At 40.5% G+C, this 18,243-nt stretch overlaps 1 protein-coding gene and 1 long non-coding RNA gene across 12 annotated transcripts in view; both read right to left on the bottom strand.

Moving 5' to 3' along the window:
- The window catches only part of NPAS3 (neuronal PAS domain protein 3), a 617,308-nt gene that overhangs the window by 265,523 nt on the left and 333,542 nt on the right, over positions 1–18,243 (bottom strand). The gene's annotated exons all lie outside the window — the stretch shown is intronic.
- On the bottom strand, positions 8,044–17,553 carry LOC310846171. Its single transcript, XR_014565173.1, has 2 exons — positions 15,523–17,553; positions 8,044–15,152 (listed from the first exon to the last, which is right to left on the bottom strand). It is a non-coding gene; the product is annotated as an uncharacterized lncRNA (long non-coding RNA).

An 18,243-nucleotide genomic window follows, 5' to 3' on the forward strand; every position in this document is an offset into this window, starting at 1 on the left:
ACTGCACACTGTTTATCATCATTCACATGGGAATATTTTGGAGTCTTTGCCTTGTAATTAATTATACCATTTCAGCTGTGTGGAAGTCATTTCTCCAGGGACCCGTCTCTCCTATGGATTCTCTGCTAGGTTTTTAATGATCATTATGCCTGACAGCCTCATCTTCAGTGTGGGCAGCCACTTCTTCAGTACCTACCAAGGGGAATGGCTTTATCGGTACAGTGCAATGAAACAGAGGCTTCGGTAAATATTGTCAAGGTATCTCCCCCCCCCCCCCGAGAATACAGTGGTACCTCGGTTTTCGAACGTAATCTGTTCCGGAAGATCGTTCAAGTTTCAAAACTTCCGAAAACCGAAAACTCAATACAGAAGCCACGTTTCCTGTTCGACTTCCGAGATGTGTTCAAAAACCGAAGCATTTGCTTCCGGGTTTATGGCGGTCAAAAACCAAAACATTCGTCAATGGGGACGTTCAAAAACTGAGGTATCACTGTATTGATATGGGTTCGCTTGCTACAATAAAGCTTGAGTCATGTTTACCTCTTACTACATGTTGCTACAGAAGGAACATCATGTGTCACCCATTGAAAAAGAGGAGAGAAAGGGGTGAATCATTAACAAAAATCCCCTGCACCCAAAATATGCTTGGAAACTGATAACGTAAGGGTAAATATAGTAATGCTGTATGGTCACAAAACAAATAAATAAATAAACAAATAAATAAATAAATTTTCTTCCTGAGAAAATTTTGGATTCGGAAAGTAACAACCCGTGAGTAATAAATAGACTCTATATAATTTCGGGACTTTAAAGCATTGAAATTGGCTGAAAGTGGAGTGACGAAAAACAGCAAGTCCGTCTTCCGCTCTCATTGAACATTAAAGCAAAGAGCTGGAGGAGTGGAGGCAAAGAGAGAACTCTTAACCTAACTGATCTGAGCACCCATTGAATCTTATAGTAAGCGGAATAAGGACTTTAAGTGTTGGACTTTATGCTTTTTAGCTGCATGGTGATACCTTTCTTCTATTGGAATTACAACTTAAGTAAGAAACCCAGGTGCTGGAGCTGCCTGAGTAACTGAGCTGTCAGTTTGCAGACTTGGATACTTTGAATTTGAACTTTGAAACAATCTGAGGGAGTTTGGACTTGTTATTTTGAAGCATTTGGATTACCAGTATGCACCATCTGAAACATTGTGGCTGTTAAATACTAAATACTAACTCTGCTAAAACTTTTTACTGAAGGTTCCTGGACTCTGAATTTGACTTTATTAATTTTATTGGAATTGATCTCTTCCCTAAAAATATTCTAAACTCCCCCTAGAGGATTTGGGACTTACAGCAGTGACTTTTATTTTACTTTCCTTTTCCTGGCCTCCTGTCTGACTGTTACCATCTGGGCCGTTGCTTTCTCATGGGAACAACTCAGCTTGACCTTGACTTTGAGATAACTTTGGAATGAGTGGCGCAAGAAAGAGGGGAAGAGCTAGACAAACAACTTTAACAACTTTAACCGCAGCCTCACAGACACGTAGATCATCTGTGCCTACCCTGCCTTCTGAGGAAGAAGCTGCTTCTCTGCCACGGGCAGGGGAGGGTGAAACTGAGGAATTACAACTGGAAGATATGGCCTCAGGAGCAAGTACTTCTATTTTAGAGAAAATCTTTGAAAAATTGGAATCTTTGGACAAGAGAGTGGAATCTTTGGATAAAAAGGCTGATGAGCAAACATATAAAATTGACCAAAATACAGAATGTTTAAATAGACTAACTGGACAAGTAGCACAGAATGTACAAGCAATTGGAGAATTGAAGGGGGCTACAGGTGAAAATCGGAAATTGGCTGCGGATACCAGCCAAAAACTTGGAAAATTAGAACAAGAGGTAAGGCCACTCTGCAAACAAGTAGGGGAACACCAGACCTATCTCTCTATGTTAGAATTGCGGAATAGGGAGAATAACTTAAGGATAAGGTCAGTACCAGAAGTGGAAGAAGGCAACTTGGCTGAGTTTTTGACTAAGGAATTTTCCAAGTATTGGAAACTAGAGGAAAAGGACTTTAAAATTGTATCAGCTTTTAGGCTTGGAAGACTTATAAAGAAAGAGAAGCCCAGAGACTGCTTGATAATATTGAGGTCAAAGGAGGAAAGGGACAAGATTCTGGGCCTACACTACGGAAAGTCACTGGACATTTCAGACAAAAGAATTGAAATTTACAAGGATATTCCTAAACAACTGTTGGACCTTAGATCTGACTATTTGGAGCTGGCAAGACTGTTAAGGAGCAACTCAATCATCTTCAGGTGGGAATTTCCCCAAGGATTATCTTTCACTTTTAGAGGGAAGAAGGTTAAAATCAGAACATTGGAAGATAGAGATAAATTTCTGATTGCATACGGAGAGGACCTTCAAAAAGGAATTGGACTACCTTCAGGGCCTGAAACACCAGAGGAACCTGCACCCTTGGATCCTGAAGATCCAGCGAATAAGGTACCACCCCTAGATAAATAACCAGATTTATTCAGGATGTCTCTGCAACTTTTGAGTTGGAACATAAATGGCTGTAACATCCCGGAAAAAAGGAGGAAAATTTTTCACATATTAAAAAAAGAACAATTGGACATTATTTGCTTACAAGAAACACATGTGACTAGGCTCCACAGAAAAGTGTTAATAAATAAAAGACTTGGTCAAGAATTTATATCTTCGGACAGAGTAAAGAAGAGAGGCGTGGTGATATATGCAAAAGAGAGCCTGTCACCTAAATTTTTATTTAAAGATGAACATGGAAGAATCTTAGCAATTGAGATACAACATCAAGGAGAGAAGATTTTGATATTAGGAATTTATGCACCAAACGACGGGAAATGGGAATTTTACAAGAAGTTGCATGAGATTATGCTGGATTATCTGGACTATAACAACATCATCATGATGGGAGATATGAATGGGGTCGTATCAACTAACATGGATAAGTCACAAAGCCAAAATGCTACAAAAGACGGCAGACTACCAAAGACTTTTTTTGAAATGACAGACAATATGGACTGGATTGACATTTGGAGAACCAAGAACCCCCTGGGAAGAGAAGGAACATTCTTCTCTGAAGCCCAGCTGACTTGGACAAGAATCGACCAAATATGGATATCTAGAGGTCTGGCACCCAAGGTCAGAAAGGTGGAAATCTGCCCAAAGACCTGCTCCGACCATAACGCACTGAAGATGGACATGACACTACTACCAACCGGTTCCTTTAGATGGAAGATGAATGACAATTTGTTTAGAGATCAGGAGATTATTAAGAAGGCCCAAAAAGCTTTGAAGGATTATTTTGAGATAAACATGAACACTACGGTGGAAAAAAGAACTATCTGGGACGCAAGCAAAGCTGTGATGAGGGGGTTCTTGATACAACAGAATGCTGTAAAGAAAAGAACACAAAATGAGAGGAAAGATAAGATCTTGGAGAAAATTAAAGAGCTAGAGAAGAAATTAAGATCAAATCCGAAGTCACAGCCGATTCTGAGAGAAATCAAACTTCACCAAGCACAATATTCTAAATTGATAAATCAGGAAATAGAGTGGAAGATTAAATTAATGAAACAAAAAACTTTTGAATCGGCAAACAAATGTGGGAAACTGCTAGCTTGGCAGTTGAAGAGGAGACAAAAATTAAACACAGTTACAAATTTAGAAATTGAAGGAAGAAATATTCAGAACCCCGCGGAGATCAGAAAGTGCTTCCAGAGATATTTTAAAAAACTATATACCCAAGGGCCGCAAGATGAGGTTGAGATTAAACAATTTATAGAAAAAAATGGACTAACAAAATTGTCACAAGAAAACAGATCAATCCTGAATAACAAAATAACACGACAAGAGATTGAACAAGCCATTCAGAACATGCAACTGGGCAAATCTCCAGGGCCAGACGGCCTGACCGCCAAGTATTATAAGACATTAAAAGACTATTTAATTCAACCAATGATGGAGGTCAGCAACGAAATCATGGAGGGGAAGAGGGCGCCGGAATCGTGGAAGGAAGCTTTCATCACATTGATACCAAAATCGGAAACTGAAAAGACACAACTCAAGAACTATCATCCCATCTCCCTTTTAAATGTGGATTACCAAATATTTGCAGATGTCTTGGCAAGCAGACTTAAAAGAGTTTTAAATGAAGTAATCCATAAAGACCAGGCAGGCTTTCTCCCAGGTAGACACATGTTTGCTAACACAAGGAACATTATTGACATCTTGGAACTTTTGCAAACAGACATAAATACAAAAGCAGTGTTAATTTTTATAGATGCGGAGAAGGCCTTTGATAATATCTCTTGGAAATTTATGAAGGGAAATCTAAAAGAAATGGGAGTGGGACGGGGTTTTGAGAATGGGATTGATGCAATATATTCAGAACAAAAGGCTAAATTGATAGTTAACAATGTGGTTACAGAAGAGTTTAAAATTGAAAAAGGAACACGACAAGGCTGCCCGATTTCCCCTCTGCTATTTATATCGGTTCTGGAGGTGCTCTTGAATATGATCAGAGGGGACCGGTTGGTGGAAGGGATCCAGGTCGGAGCGAAACAATATAAACTTAAAGCTTTTGCAGATGACCTAGTTTTGACTTTGCAGGAGCCAGAATCTAGTACAAAAAGAGTATTGCAACTGATACAAGACTTTGGTCGGGTAGCGGGATTTAAATTAAATAAACAGAAAACCAAGGTGTTGGGGGAAAAATTGACAGATACAGAGTCAGAACGGTTTCAGAGAGAAACAGAACTAACTGTGGTTAAAAAAGCAAAGTACCTAGGGGTAAACATTACAGCAAAAAATCTGAGTCTATTTAAGGATAACTATGAAAAATGTTGGTCTGAAATTAAGAGAGATTTGGACAGTTGGACAAAATTGAAGCTTTCTTTGTTAGGCCGAATTGCTGCTATTAAGATGAATGTATTTCCAAAAATGTTGTTTTTGTTTCAAACACTACAGATTGTGTACAAGACGGAGTGCTTCCGGAAGTGGCAGAGAGATATCTCTAAATTTGTCTGGCAGGGCAAAAAGCCCAGAATTAAGTTTAAGATATTAACTGATGCGAAAGAAAGAGAGGGCTTTGCCCTGCCAAACTTAAAGTTGTACTATGAAGCCGCAGCTTTCTGCTGGCTAAAAGACTGGCTACTTCTCGAAGACACTGATGTACTGGACTTGGAAGGTTTTAATAATGCTTTTGGTTGGCATGCATACTTATGGTATGATAAGTTTAAGAGCAATAAGGCCTTTAAGAACCATATTGTCAGGAAAGCAGTGTTTAATGTCTGGACAAAATACAAAGACTTATTGGAAAACAAAACTCCAAGGTGGCTTTCACCTCTGGAAGCTAAGGCCCGAAAAAGACCCAATATGGAGGCCAAATGGCCAAAATATTGGGAAATATTAGAAAAAGATGGAGAGAATTGGAAATTGCAGAGTTTGGAGAAAATGAAGGATAAAGTGCGAGACTGGTTACATTATGCTCAGATTAAAGAAGTCTTTAAAAACAACAAAAAGCTAGGGTTCCAGGTGGAGAAATCGAAGTTGGAAACAGAATTGTTAGAACCAAAGACTAAGGTACTCTCAAGAATGTATAACTTGCTGTTAAAATGGAACACACAAGATGAAATGGTTAAATCAGCTATGATAAAGTGGGCACAGGACATTGGGTATAATATCATGTTCGAGGACTGGGAAAGGTTGTGGACCACTGGGTTGAACTTCACTGCATGTAATGCTTTGAAGGAAAATGTAATGAAAATGATATATAGATGGTACATGACCCCAGTTAAACTTGCCAAGATATACCATTTGTCTGATAATAAATGTTGGAAATGTAAAGAAAATGAAGGAACATTCTTTCACCTCTGGTGGACCTGCCCTAGGGTGAAGGCCTTCTGGGAAATGATATATAATGAGCTGAAAAAGGTATTTAAGTATACCTTCACTAAGAAACCAGAGGCTTTCCTTTTGGGCATTGTCGGTCAGAAGGTGTTAAAGAAGGACCGAACATTTTTCATGTACGCAACAACGGCAGCAAGGATACTTATCGCTAAGAATTGGAAAACTCAAGATCTACCCACACTGGAAGAGTGGCAGATGCAACTGATGGACTATATGGAACTAGCTGAGATGACTGGCAGAATCCGAGACCTGGGAGAGGAGAGGGTCGAAGAAGATTGGAAGAAATTCAAGACTTATTTAAAAAAAACATTGTAATTTGGTTGAATGTTAAGATAGGATGCTAGATCATAAATAATTGTGCACCACTAAATTAGATGGAATTAAGATGATAAGTAAGTTTGAGGAAAAATCATAAATCTATTGGAGAATTAACAGATTATATTTAAATGAACCTGACACAAGAGTGTAAACAAGATGATAAATTGCGGGCAAGAATTGACAACGATGCAAATGGGAGCGGGAGGTGTGAGGGAGTCCAAAGATGTTAAGAAAGTATGTTATGATATATGTTATTCTGTTTCTTTATCTTTGCATTTTTATTCAAAAATCTTAATAAAATATTCATAAAAAAACAAATAATTTAGTTATTCCTAAACTGCAAACTTCTACTTATAGCAGGCTTATGCAGTAGTCGAAATGCCTGAGACTTGATGGCATTCTTCAGTTCATCAAGGGAGGGAGGGACATCCAGCTCCAAGACAGGCAGAATCTGGATACTGTCAATTGCTGTGTCAGAAGTTGGAGTAATAGGCTATGTTCTTGCAGATTTTGGTCCAAAGATATTTTCAGCACAGACGTAGTCCCCAGATAGGTGCACCCTTCTGCCCCAGTGTATTATGACGCATCTTGCTCGGTCACAGGATCATTGGAAGCTGCCTTATACTAATTCAGAACATTAGGCTATCTAACTTAGTACCGTCTGCAATGACTGGCATCAGCACTGCAGGGTTTCAAACAAGGATCTTTCCAAACAGAACCAGGAGATGTGAGGGATTGGACCTTGGACCCTGTGTGATGCATGAAAAACATGTGCTCAACCACTCAGCCACAGCCCTTCCCCATCTCCCTCCACCACCCCCTCCCCCTCTCCCCAAATGTTCTGCTAGTTCAAAGAGTCCTAGCTTAGCAATAAGGCTGCATCTATTATCGCAGCGATACGACACTGCTATCATCACAGTGGGGAGGGTAATAGAGCAGCACTCAGTGCCGCAATCTACTCTGCCATCAATAAATGAAACTATCAGAGTTAATGAAAGTTGTGCACATGTATCAATAGCAAAGCAGATTTCTAAGTGAGTGCAATTATGATTTATAATGTGAAATTCTCCAAATGCTGGGTTATTTTACATCTCTTTTATTATAAGTGCATATATAACACCTTAAAAATGTGAACTGGTACTCATTTGAATATGAGCTAGCTTTCTTAATGCTAGCCTCTTAAAATGATCTCTTTTAGGTGCTTAATAATCCATCCATGTTGTTTGCACTGAGACACATATTCCTTTCTGTCAGAGGATGCTCAGAGCCCTGAAACTTCCCCGGATACTTATTTATTTCTCAGAAACTAATATACCTGTATGCAGGGCTTCCCAGGATAATTCACAGCTGATGCAAATTGTTGAAGCTCCATTAAACACACCAATTGTAAGGATCAATTGAACATCTGGCCCAATGGTTTTATCTAAGCAGACAATTTGCAAGAGAGAGCACGTCACAACTTGTTTTAGCTTACAAAATATTTTTATATTTATTAATTAGTCTCAGGTTCAGAGGAGCTAAGCACCTCCATATCCAATTGACTGGACTCTGCACACAAGACACATAGGGTGGAATTCAACACTGAATTGTTCCATCTCCACACACATTCCTGCTTGCCAGATGGATCAATCAATCTCTTCTTTCCCTGAACACTGTTCTGGGGGTTCTCCTAACCTAGCCTGACCCAATTTCAGGGAGTGTGGGGCAAGGAGAGTAGATCACAGCCCTCTTCAGCTATAATAATAATAATAATAATAATAATAATAATAATAATAATAAATAAAAATAATTTATTATTTATACCCCGCCCATCTGGCTGGGTTTCCCCAGCCACTCTGGGAGGCTTCCAACAAAATATTAAAATACAGTAGTCCTTCAAACATTAAAAGCTTCCCTAAACAGGGCTGCCTTTAGATGTCTTCTAAAAGTCTGGTACAGTCATACCTCGGGTTAAAGTTGCTTCAGGTTAAATCTTTTCAGGTTGTATCCCACAGCGACCCGGAAGTAACGGACTTCTGGGTTTCGCCGCTTGCGCATGCGCTCAAAATGACGTCATGCGCTAAAGCGGCGAATCATGACCCATGCACGTGCGGGTTGCATTCTGCTCAGGATGTGAACGGGGCTCCGGAACGGATCCCGTTCGCATCCAGAGGTACCACTGTAGTTGTTGTTCTCTTTGACATCTGGTGGGAGGGCGTTCCACAGGGCGGGCACCACTACCGAGAAGGCCCTCTGCCTGGTTCCCTATAAGTTTGCTTCTCGCAGTGAGGGACCCGCCAGAAGGCCCTCGGCGCTGGACCTGTGTCTGGGCAGAATGATGGGGGTGGAGACGCTCTTTCATTGATATCCTAAGGTGAAATAGCAGCCATTGACAGCTTTAAGAGAGGACAAATTGGATTAGCCTATCTAAATTGGTAAAATGGGGTAGATGCCACATCTTGCAATAGCAAATTCCATGGTTTTGCTCTCTCCCACCTTTCAGGCAAGGTGAACACCAGCAAACATTTAGGTGATGCTCACAACATGCACAGGTATGTCTGAGTTTATAGGATATCCACAAAATACATCTGGAATTCTCAGTGTGATCTCTGTGTCCGAGGACAAGACGTCCACTGAAACACATGAACAAGAGAGACTGTAATACAGCTATGGAAAATGAGCAAATGTCCTGGTCTTTACTGCATATAGGAAATGGAAGAGAAAGCTCTCTGCTGTGGAAGGTTTCAGTGTGATCCTCGCACTGCATCCCCAGGCTTCAAGTTCACATCAGCCTCTGCTCTTTTATCAGGATTAAAAATGACATGACAGCCAATGAGGTCTGGTTTCAAAAGCTGTAAAGTAAGCTGTCACCCTTCCCCCAAACTCTATGAAAATATGGAATATCTAACCATCTCTGAACAAGCTCATGGTTCTAGATTAATGAATGGCATTAACAAGGCACTGATGTGAGGAAGTACATCCCACTTACAATGTCACTAGACAGAGCTCAATAGTATAGAAGAAATATTATCAGAGGGAAAAAGTGAAGGAATCGAGGTTCTTGTTAACCGACAGCTTTCAAACTTCTAATGCATGTTTATAAAATGCTCACATCAAAATATGATCGCAGTACGTTGGGTTTTTTAATGGAATATACAAAATATAAAACATTTTGAAAATCTAAGGGGGAAAATGTCTATATCACATAGAACCATCTTTACCTATCTGGAAACAAATGCAGGGAAAGTCACTGTCTTTAGTAAGGCTGAGATACAGACACATAATCTATAATCCTTGATTATTCCGGCTTTGCCCTATACAAAGAGAACTTCTTTCTGAATTATGAACAGCAGAAACACTCAGTCAACCATTTCACCCAAGCCTGCTGAAAAACTAAGATGCACTGGATGAGCCACACATAATTAAAGCTTCTCCATTGCCAAATTCCACCATATAATCATTTATAAAATACACAGAGACCACCATATTTGACCAGATGAGAGAAATCAATAAAAACAGATCAACAATGTCAAGGTATAGAATTGAAAGCACATGTTCGGTTTCAATCTCGTACTCATAAAACAGCATTACAAAACAAGTGTGTACTACTCAGCAGGTAACTGTGCAATCTAATATTCTGTCCCATTCTGAAGCAAACCAATTTATAATATGTTTTCTGCACGTGAAATTGCAAGTATCTATGTTTCAGATTTTGGAATAAAATGCAGCTGAACTCAGGAATTACTAAATAAGCAAGTGGAATACCATCTACTAAAATGCATTTGAAATGGTGGAGCAAATAAAATGCTACAATGCTATTTACAGCATGTAATTCTCCTATGCAATTCCTTTCAAAATAATTTTTCAAAGGTGTACAACAGTTATAACATTACTGTGTGAGCCTGTAGAGATAACATACTGTGTTATTTTTAGATAGATCCCGATTTTCTAATTCTGGGCACTGAATTACATTTTGCTATCATCACATCTGCACTTGGCTATCTTTTGTAGAAAATATATCCTATAGTTAAAAGTAAGATTGCAGATGCAGATTATTATATACTTTCAACAACAACAAAAACCAAACACTATTGATGAGTGGGTTAAATTTGCAAATATCTAACTGATTTCCACATTTAAGATCATAGTAGAATCGTAGAGTTGGAAGGGATCCTGAGGATCATCTACTCCAACCCTCTGCAATGCAGGAATATGCAGCTGCCCCATACAGGGATCAAACCTGCAACCCTGGCATGATCAGCAATGCACTCTAGTATATACTGGTGCAGTTGCTACCTATTAAGTCACAGATCAATCCAAACTGAGGCTGAATGGCACATAGTGGCAGATGCAACGCAACATCCACAGCCCTGCTGACTAGTCCTGGCCAGGATAGAAACTGGGGGCCAGAAAATCACCAGTTTTGGGTTTTGTTTTTTTGCTTCACTAGCACCAGTCTGGCTCCAGGAAACTGTAAACCCATTGCTGCCCCTGACCCAGATCCTTTTAAAAGGAATTTTCACTAGGAGTGTGGGAGAGAATGAATTCGAAAGGGCACTTTAAAATCATGGGAAACTGCATTTTTAATCTTAATGTTAACTAATTAAACACATATTTGTTTTCATAGCAAATGACTGCAGTTTACAGAAATTTGGCATATTATTCTTATATATTCAGCCTCCTCCATTGTGAAGAGGCAATGTGCTTCTGAATACCAGTTCCTCCAATCAGCAGGTGGGGAGGGTGCTATCGCAAACAGGTCCTGCTTGTGAGCATCCCATAGGCTTCAGGTTGGCCATGGGGCGAACAGGATGCTGGACTAGATGGACCGCTGGCCTGATCCAGGAGGCTCTTTTTATGATCTTATCTAAAATGTCCATTACTCCAAAAGATCCCCTCCCCCAATTTCCACTCTGGAACAGGCAGGTACTGCCACTTATTCCTGGTTGAAAGAAATCCAGTAACAGTGGGCTCCTAATAGGCTGGACCAACACCTATGTTTAGCGATGTATTAACTGCCTGTGTTGCCATACTTGTTTATGTGTCATCCGCTATAACAGAGGTTCCCAAACTGGGGTCTGTGGACCCCCAGTAGTCTGCAAGCTTCATTCATGTAGTCCGAATCTTTAATATCTTTTATCTCATGAAGTTGATGGGAGGCTAGAATTAAGACACTATCACTTTTACTGGTGGCGAGAAAAGAGCAAATTTCTCCATCCTTTCACATTCTTATTAAGCCTTGAAAGGAGTTGAGAGGATTAGCAGCAAAGTTAATGGGAGGCTAGAATTAAGAAGTTTAACACAACAGGCACATCTACAGCATTAAATATTCATATTGATTTCTAATTTAATTTGCATTGCTTATTTTATTATTTATATTGTATTCTGATTTGAATTATATGGAATTCAAATTATAATACGATAAAATACAATATACGAAATAAATCAGTAATAAATATGCAATTTAAAATTGTACAGCATCTAGCACAGTACATTATAATGGGGCAATGGGCAGAAAAATAATTTAAGTTGCCTGCCAACACCCACCAATATTCAAGTGGTCCATGGGAAAAATCAGCTACAAAACAAGGTATGTTCCCCGGTGTCCAATCAGGAAGTTGCTGCAGCCAATCCTGGCTCTCTGATGAGTGTCCTCAAGCCCCTGTTCATCACATTCACACATTCTTGTGTACACCAGACAAATGACACCTAAAAATAACCAAATATCCTCTTGTGACAGCTTTTTGCCAGTACACAGTTGTGTTACTGCTAGGAGACCTAGGCTAAAGTCATTGTTAAGATGCCTAAGCTACTGTGACAGCTCTTAGGAAAAGTTGTGGTATGTGCAGCTTGCTTCTTCACCAGCATTTAAGCTCCCAGTGCGGAGCAACACAAACTGGAAATCTGCCAGCTGTTCCTGCCTCCCTGCTCCCACTATGAAACAGACTGCAGAACTGGGCACTATAAAATCATAAGCAATCAAAGGCAAATTGCACATAAATATAAGGTATCACACATCAATTAAGAAGGGAAGTGCAAAACGTAGAACTGTAAATATTTGTTTCTTTGTAGGCTGGAATGGCAAACCACAGCATGCTTTCATCTTTAATGCCAGATCTTCAAAGCAATTTACTAAACAGTGTGTTGGACCAGATGATCCATTAGTAGTTCCCTTTAACGGGATGATTCACATGCCAGTAAAATACTTAGTGAAGATGGAAAGAAGTCTGCTATTTCTGGATCGGTCTGTCTCCAATTCCCCACTCTCATTTTTGCGTGAACTAATTTTCTCTTTTACTTTCTGTCTTCTGCAAATATATTTGACAAATACCGTATTGTTTGCTGAACTATTCTCTGCAACTTCATGTTCTGTATTTCACTCTAGCGCTGCTAATTATACTTTTAACTTGCTCGTGCTCAGACTCACATTTCCCTGTTCTCTCTGTTAAGAGGAGCCTTATTTTTTTTTTATCCAAAGGAATCTTCAATATGTTGCTTGTTGCAACCTATTCTCCACTTAATTCAATTGGTCCCTGTAGCTTTATGCAATGCCTTTCTGCCTATTTCCTGCCCACACACTACTTTCAGATGTGTGAACCAGCTTACAAATGCGGCAGAGGCTTATATTCTGGCTCACAGTAGCATATTCACTCAAAGAGATGCTGCATATTTACATACAGCACAATTATGGGCTGATCCAGTTGGTCTCTTGCTTGCAAGAGGACTGCCAACAGGGAGAGAGACTTGGCAGCAGGAATCTCCTGGACACAAAAGCAAGTTCCTTGAGATGTCTGATTTGGCCACAGTGACACACGCCTTGCTAGAACAACTCCACTGGCTACTGGCCAGCTTCCGGGCCCAATTCAAAATGCTGGGTATAGAATCATAGAATCAGGTCTAAGCTATCTGAAAGACCATATTCCCTCATATGAACATGCCTGGGTTTTGAGATCTTCAGGGGAGGTCCTTCTCTTCGTCCCACTACAAATACAGACATGGTGGATGATCCCAGATTCTGGAACTCCCTCCCTGGAGAAGCTCGACTGACTCCCTTCTTGTTGTCCTTCTGCTGGCAGGTGAAGGCCATCTTGTTCCAATGGGATTTTGGGAATTGGCTGCTTTTAATGAAAGGGTTGGTGCCTTGCTGTTTTTAATGTAATTATTTCTATGTTTTAAACAGGATGCATATGTTTAATTGTCTATTAATTATTGTTTTTTCTATGTTTTTAGTGATTCTTGTTTTTATCTGTAAGTTGTATTGAGTCCCATCAGGGGGAAAGTAAATATTTACTATTACCACTAATGTATCATATCCTTCAACATTTCTCCGATAGAAATAGGGACGTCCCATTCCATAATGATAATTTTACTATACATCTTACTGGGTTACCCCAGTCACTCTGGGCAGCTTCCAACATATAAAAAAAATAAACATTTTTTTAAAAAAACTTCCCTAACAGGGTTGAGTTCAGACAGCTTGGGGTTTAGATAACTCCAGACCCTCCCAACATTTGTCCATTGAAAATAGGGATGTCCTAAGGAAAAGTGGGACACTCGGATCAAATCAGAAACTGGGGTGGCTTCTCTAAATCAGGGACGTCACTGGACAATAGGGACACTTGGAAAGTCTGATGCATATGAAGGGTGGTGGGAAGGATACAGCAGGCAAATGAGTTAGTCCCTTATAGCGCAATCTTATGCACGTCCCACTGAACTTACCTTAAGTATTTACTAAGACATTTCGTCTTTGTCTCCAAGAACTTATATTAAGAATTTACACTTAGTGTTTATAAAATTGCAAACTTAGTGTTTTACAGGACTGGCATTATAGTTACGATAGAAAACATTCTCTGGGAAAACAATGAACATGGTTTGCCCTGTCAGGCACCCCCTGGGTGAAAGGGTCCATCTCTCCAAATTTCAGAGAAATTCAATGAAAAATGGCCCAGTTAAAGTTGGCGACAAAAGGTATAACCCCATCCCTCAGTTCACACAGTTCTTAATTTTAATTTTTTTTAAAAAAAATGCCTTTTTATTATTAAAACTTAAAAAGGACAGCAACACTAGTAAATCATAATACAATAACACTAAGCATAAAAACAAAACAAAACCAGCCCCCAGATGGCTTCATGGATAACCAAAGTAAGTACAAAACAGAGAGAGAGGCATAAGGTAAAAAATGATAAGGAGGAATGCCATCCTGTTAAGCAGGGGAGGGTTAAAGGGACAAACCAATCTGTCAAACAAAGACATCTGCCATAAATAATTTCAAATAAAGCCATAGCTCATTGGGATAAGTAGTTTCGTATGTTGCTTGTTCATGTGTGTCTCAAAAGCCCTGCAAGTGGCAGCAAACACCACTGGTTTAAGCAGGGTTACTTTTTTCTGAGGCAGCTAAGAACATAGCTTTCTTATACCAACACTTCACATTAATAACAGAGATACCCCTTCTATCCCAGTGTTCCAACCAGTCTAGCTGCAACAAAAAGGAAAAATACCAAAGGTTTTAAATGCAGGCCAGCATTAAATCCTGAGGGGAAAAAGCAAAGGCATAATTTGGGATCTAAGGTCACTGGACAGCCAATAATGATTCCAACTTGTTTAAGAATTTGTGCCCAGAAAGTAGCCACATGAGGACAAACCCACCACATGTGCCAGTATGTGCCAACAGCACCACAACCCCTCCAACAAATCTGACCATTCATGTTCTGAATGGATGTTAGTCGCACAGGTGTATAGCACCACCTATGTACTGTTTTCAGGGCCTATACAGAGGAATATGGCTTAGAGTACCAGATTTTATTGCAAACAGTTTCATCCAGGATCTCACCCAAATCTGCTTCTTGCATCAAATGTAAGCAAGGAAATTTTTATATCAAAAGGTGTGGTATAAAAAATTTAAATACATATATTGCAACCCTATGCATGTCTCAAGGGACGTAGGTGGCGCTGTGGGTTAAAGCCTCAGCGCCTAGGACTTGCCGATCGAAAGGTCGGCGGTTCGAATCCCTGCGGCGGGGTGCGCTCCCGCTGCTCGGTCCCAGCGCCTGCCAACCTAGCAGTTCGAAAGCACCTCCGGGTGCAAGTAGATAAATAGGGACCGCTTACCAGCGGGAAGGTAAACGGCGTTTCCGTGTGCGGCTCTGGCTCGCCAGATGCAGCTTTGTCACGCTGGCCACGTGACCCGGAAGTGTCTCTGGACAGCGCTGGCCCCTGGCCTCTTGAGTGAGATGGGCGCACAACCCCAGAGTCTGTCAAGACTGGCCCGTACGGGCAGGGGTACCTTTACCTTTTTTATGCATGTCTACTCAGAAGCACAGCAAGACTTACTCTAAAGCAGGTGACTGCAGGATTGAGGTTGGCATACATAGGGGGCTGCTTTTGAGGGCATCTTAAGGGAATGAGGCGAGATGTTGTGGTTCATCAGCCACCCTCAATACACCCCTCAAACACTCTGTTACCTCACCACTGTTGATGGGTTATCTATATGCTTGGAGATTTTCATGGGCACACCATGGGCTCTGCCAGTGGAGTGGCACTTACGCCTTATCAGCTGGTCTTAGCACCCTCAATCAGTGGCATTTGGGCATATCATGAAAATAAGAAGGATTAAATGGCTCTCTCTCTCTCTAGGAAGCCTATCCTGATAGACATAAATCAGAGACGGACAGGACAGCTTTGGGTTTTTTGACACCACAGTTTGATAAATTCTTACTAATCACACTTAAAAAAAAAAAGACCTGACACAAAATGGAATAAATAAGGGAATTTTATTTAAATAGATTATACAAATTACACAATCTATGTCGATGAGGGAGCTAATTAATAATTCCTCTGGGGAAGTATGCTATGAATTAGTTTTCCTCTGAGTTGAGGAAAAAAAGTAAATATAAGTGTTTTAACTGTTAATAGGCTAAGTTCTGCAAATGGATGTGGGTCAGGGAATGAAAGTGTGATTCATGCTGTTTTTCTCTTTATGCATTTAATTTAGTGTGCTTCTTTAACCCTATTTCAACAGTCTTAAAATGGGCCTTGTTTACTAGCATCAAATTTAGGCAAGTGGAAAGAGATGTTAAATCTTGCCATTCAGCATCGGGTACTGTATTTTATCCAAGTCTACAGAGATTGGATGGGGTCCAATTTGTCATCATTTAGTAAGACCCATTCTGCTTATGCTGTTTTCTTCTTCATTCTTATTCACTATTTACCCAATTATATCTATCCTTATTAGACCCCTGCTGAAGGCAGCAAGGCACTTTTGGTCATGGAAGTCCCCTAGCCTAACTTAATCCTATTATCTCTAGATAAAACAAGGATGCATAGAGCTCTGAATGGCCAAATTTAGCTTTGCTCTCCCCCGCCCTTTCCCATGAGGAAGAATGCTCTTCCCAAACCCTATGCCTGATGTAATTAAGATCTGGAACTATAACCCGTTCCAATCCTTATCCAGTGCAAGCATCACTGTCATTTTTGAAAAATGAACTGCTGTTGTGATGCAAAGAGATGACACTTTGGTGACATTTGCTGATGTGTTCAGATTTTGCGATGCCATGGCACTGTGTGGTGTATGCCTTCAAGATCTAAAATGCTTGAGTAATAAAAGGAGAGAGAGAAATGTAGAGAAAACAGCAATTGATGACATTGACACCAATATTTTAAGAGTCATTTTTCCATAAAGTGTGAATGCATTCAAGGACAGTTCCAGAATATACAGAATTATAAACAAAGAGGTACTACACTGAATAGACAATGTATTACATACATATTTATCATTCCTTCTAATGAGTTTGGGGTCCATGTACCAAAAGAAATGGGGCCCAAAGGTGGCAGAAGATGGAAGCACCAGCTTGCATAAGGGGAACCCAATGTTGGCAGAAGTACAAAACCAACCCTTTTTTTTAAAAAAAAAGCAAAGAGGGACCCTCATCCACAAAATAGGAGTCAAATGATCATCAGATGCCAGCAACCATGGAAATTTGGGTGTTATCGAAAATGGAAGAGGAGTTGAGAAGTGAACTGGCCTCCTCGAGCCCCATATACCTTTTACTTCCATGAAGCAGTACAGGGTGACTGAGACCCCCTGATCCATCTTGTTCATAACCATCTACAGGGACTAGCAGCAGTTCTCCAGTACTGCCTAGAAGGTAGCTTAGAACAATTTCAAAACAAAGAACTATACTTTAAGTGTAATTAAAAGGACCAAATTAAAAGCAGCAACACAACAACTGAGTGAAATGGAGATGCTTTTCATATCTCTGTTTTTAAGCTCTCCATTTTAAAGGCAGGTGGAAATGAGGCCATACATACCTTTTCCAGGGAGAGAATTCCATAGGAAGGTAAAGGTAAAGGTAAAGGGAGCCCTGACCATTAGGTCCAGTTGTGACCGACTCTGGGGTTGTGGCACTCATCTCGCTTTATTGGCCGAGGGAGCCGGCGTACAGCATCCGGATCATGTGGCCAGCATGACTAAGCCGCTTCTGGCGAACCAGAGCAGCGCACGGAGACGCCATTTACCTTCCCACCGGAGCGGTACCTATTTATCTACTTGCACTTTGACGTGCTTTCGAACTGCTAGGTTGGCAGGAGCTGGGACCAAGCAATGGGAGCTCACCCCGTTGTGGGGATTCGAACCGCCGACCTTCTGATTGGTAAGTCTTAGGCTCTGTGGTTTAACCCACAGCACCATCTGCGTCCCTGTTAATTCTATAGGTAAGGGAAATATCTACTAGAAAGATCTTGCATATAATGCACTCATCAGAAATGCTGAACTGTCTGCATTTAATTCTAGGCTCATAGGTGTGAGAACACCTCCCTCCACTCCCTCTTATAAATGCCTCCTGTTTCCCTCTCTTCCTTATTCCTATGCACCCCAACCAAGTACCATTCTCAGTCCTTTAGGCACAACCATTCTTCCCCTGCACTTACAGATTTCCTGAAATTTAGGTGGATGTGATGAATGACAACAGTTCAGTTGTGTGTTGGATGGCCCTGGACATAAATAGCAGCTTAT

This window comes from Podarcis gaigeae (assembly GCF_964106915.1).
Source record: "Podarcis gaigeae genome assembly, chromosome: 1".
Classification (NCBI taxonomy): Eukaryota; Metazoa; Chordata; class Lepidosauria; order Squamata; family Lacertidae; genus Podarcis; species Podarcis gaigeae.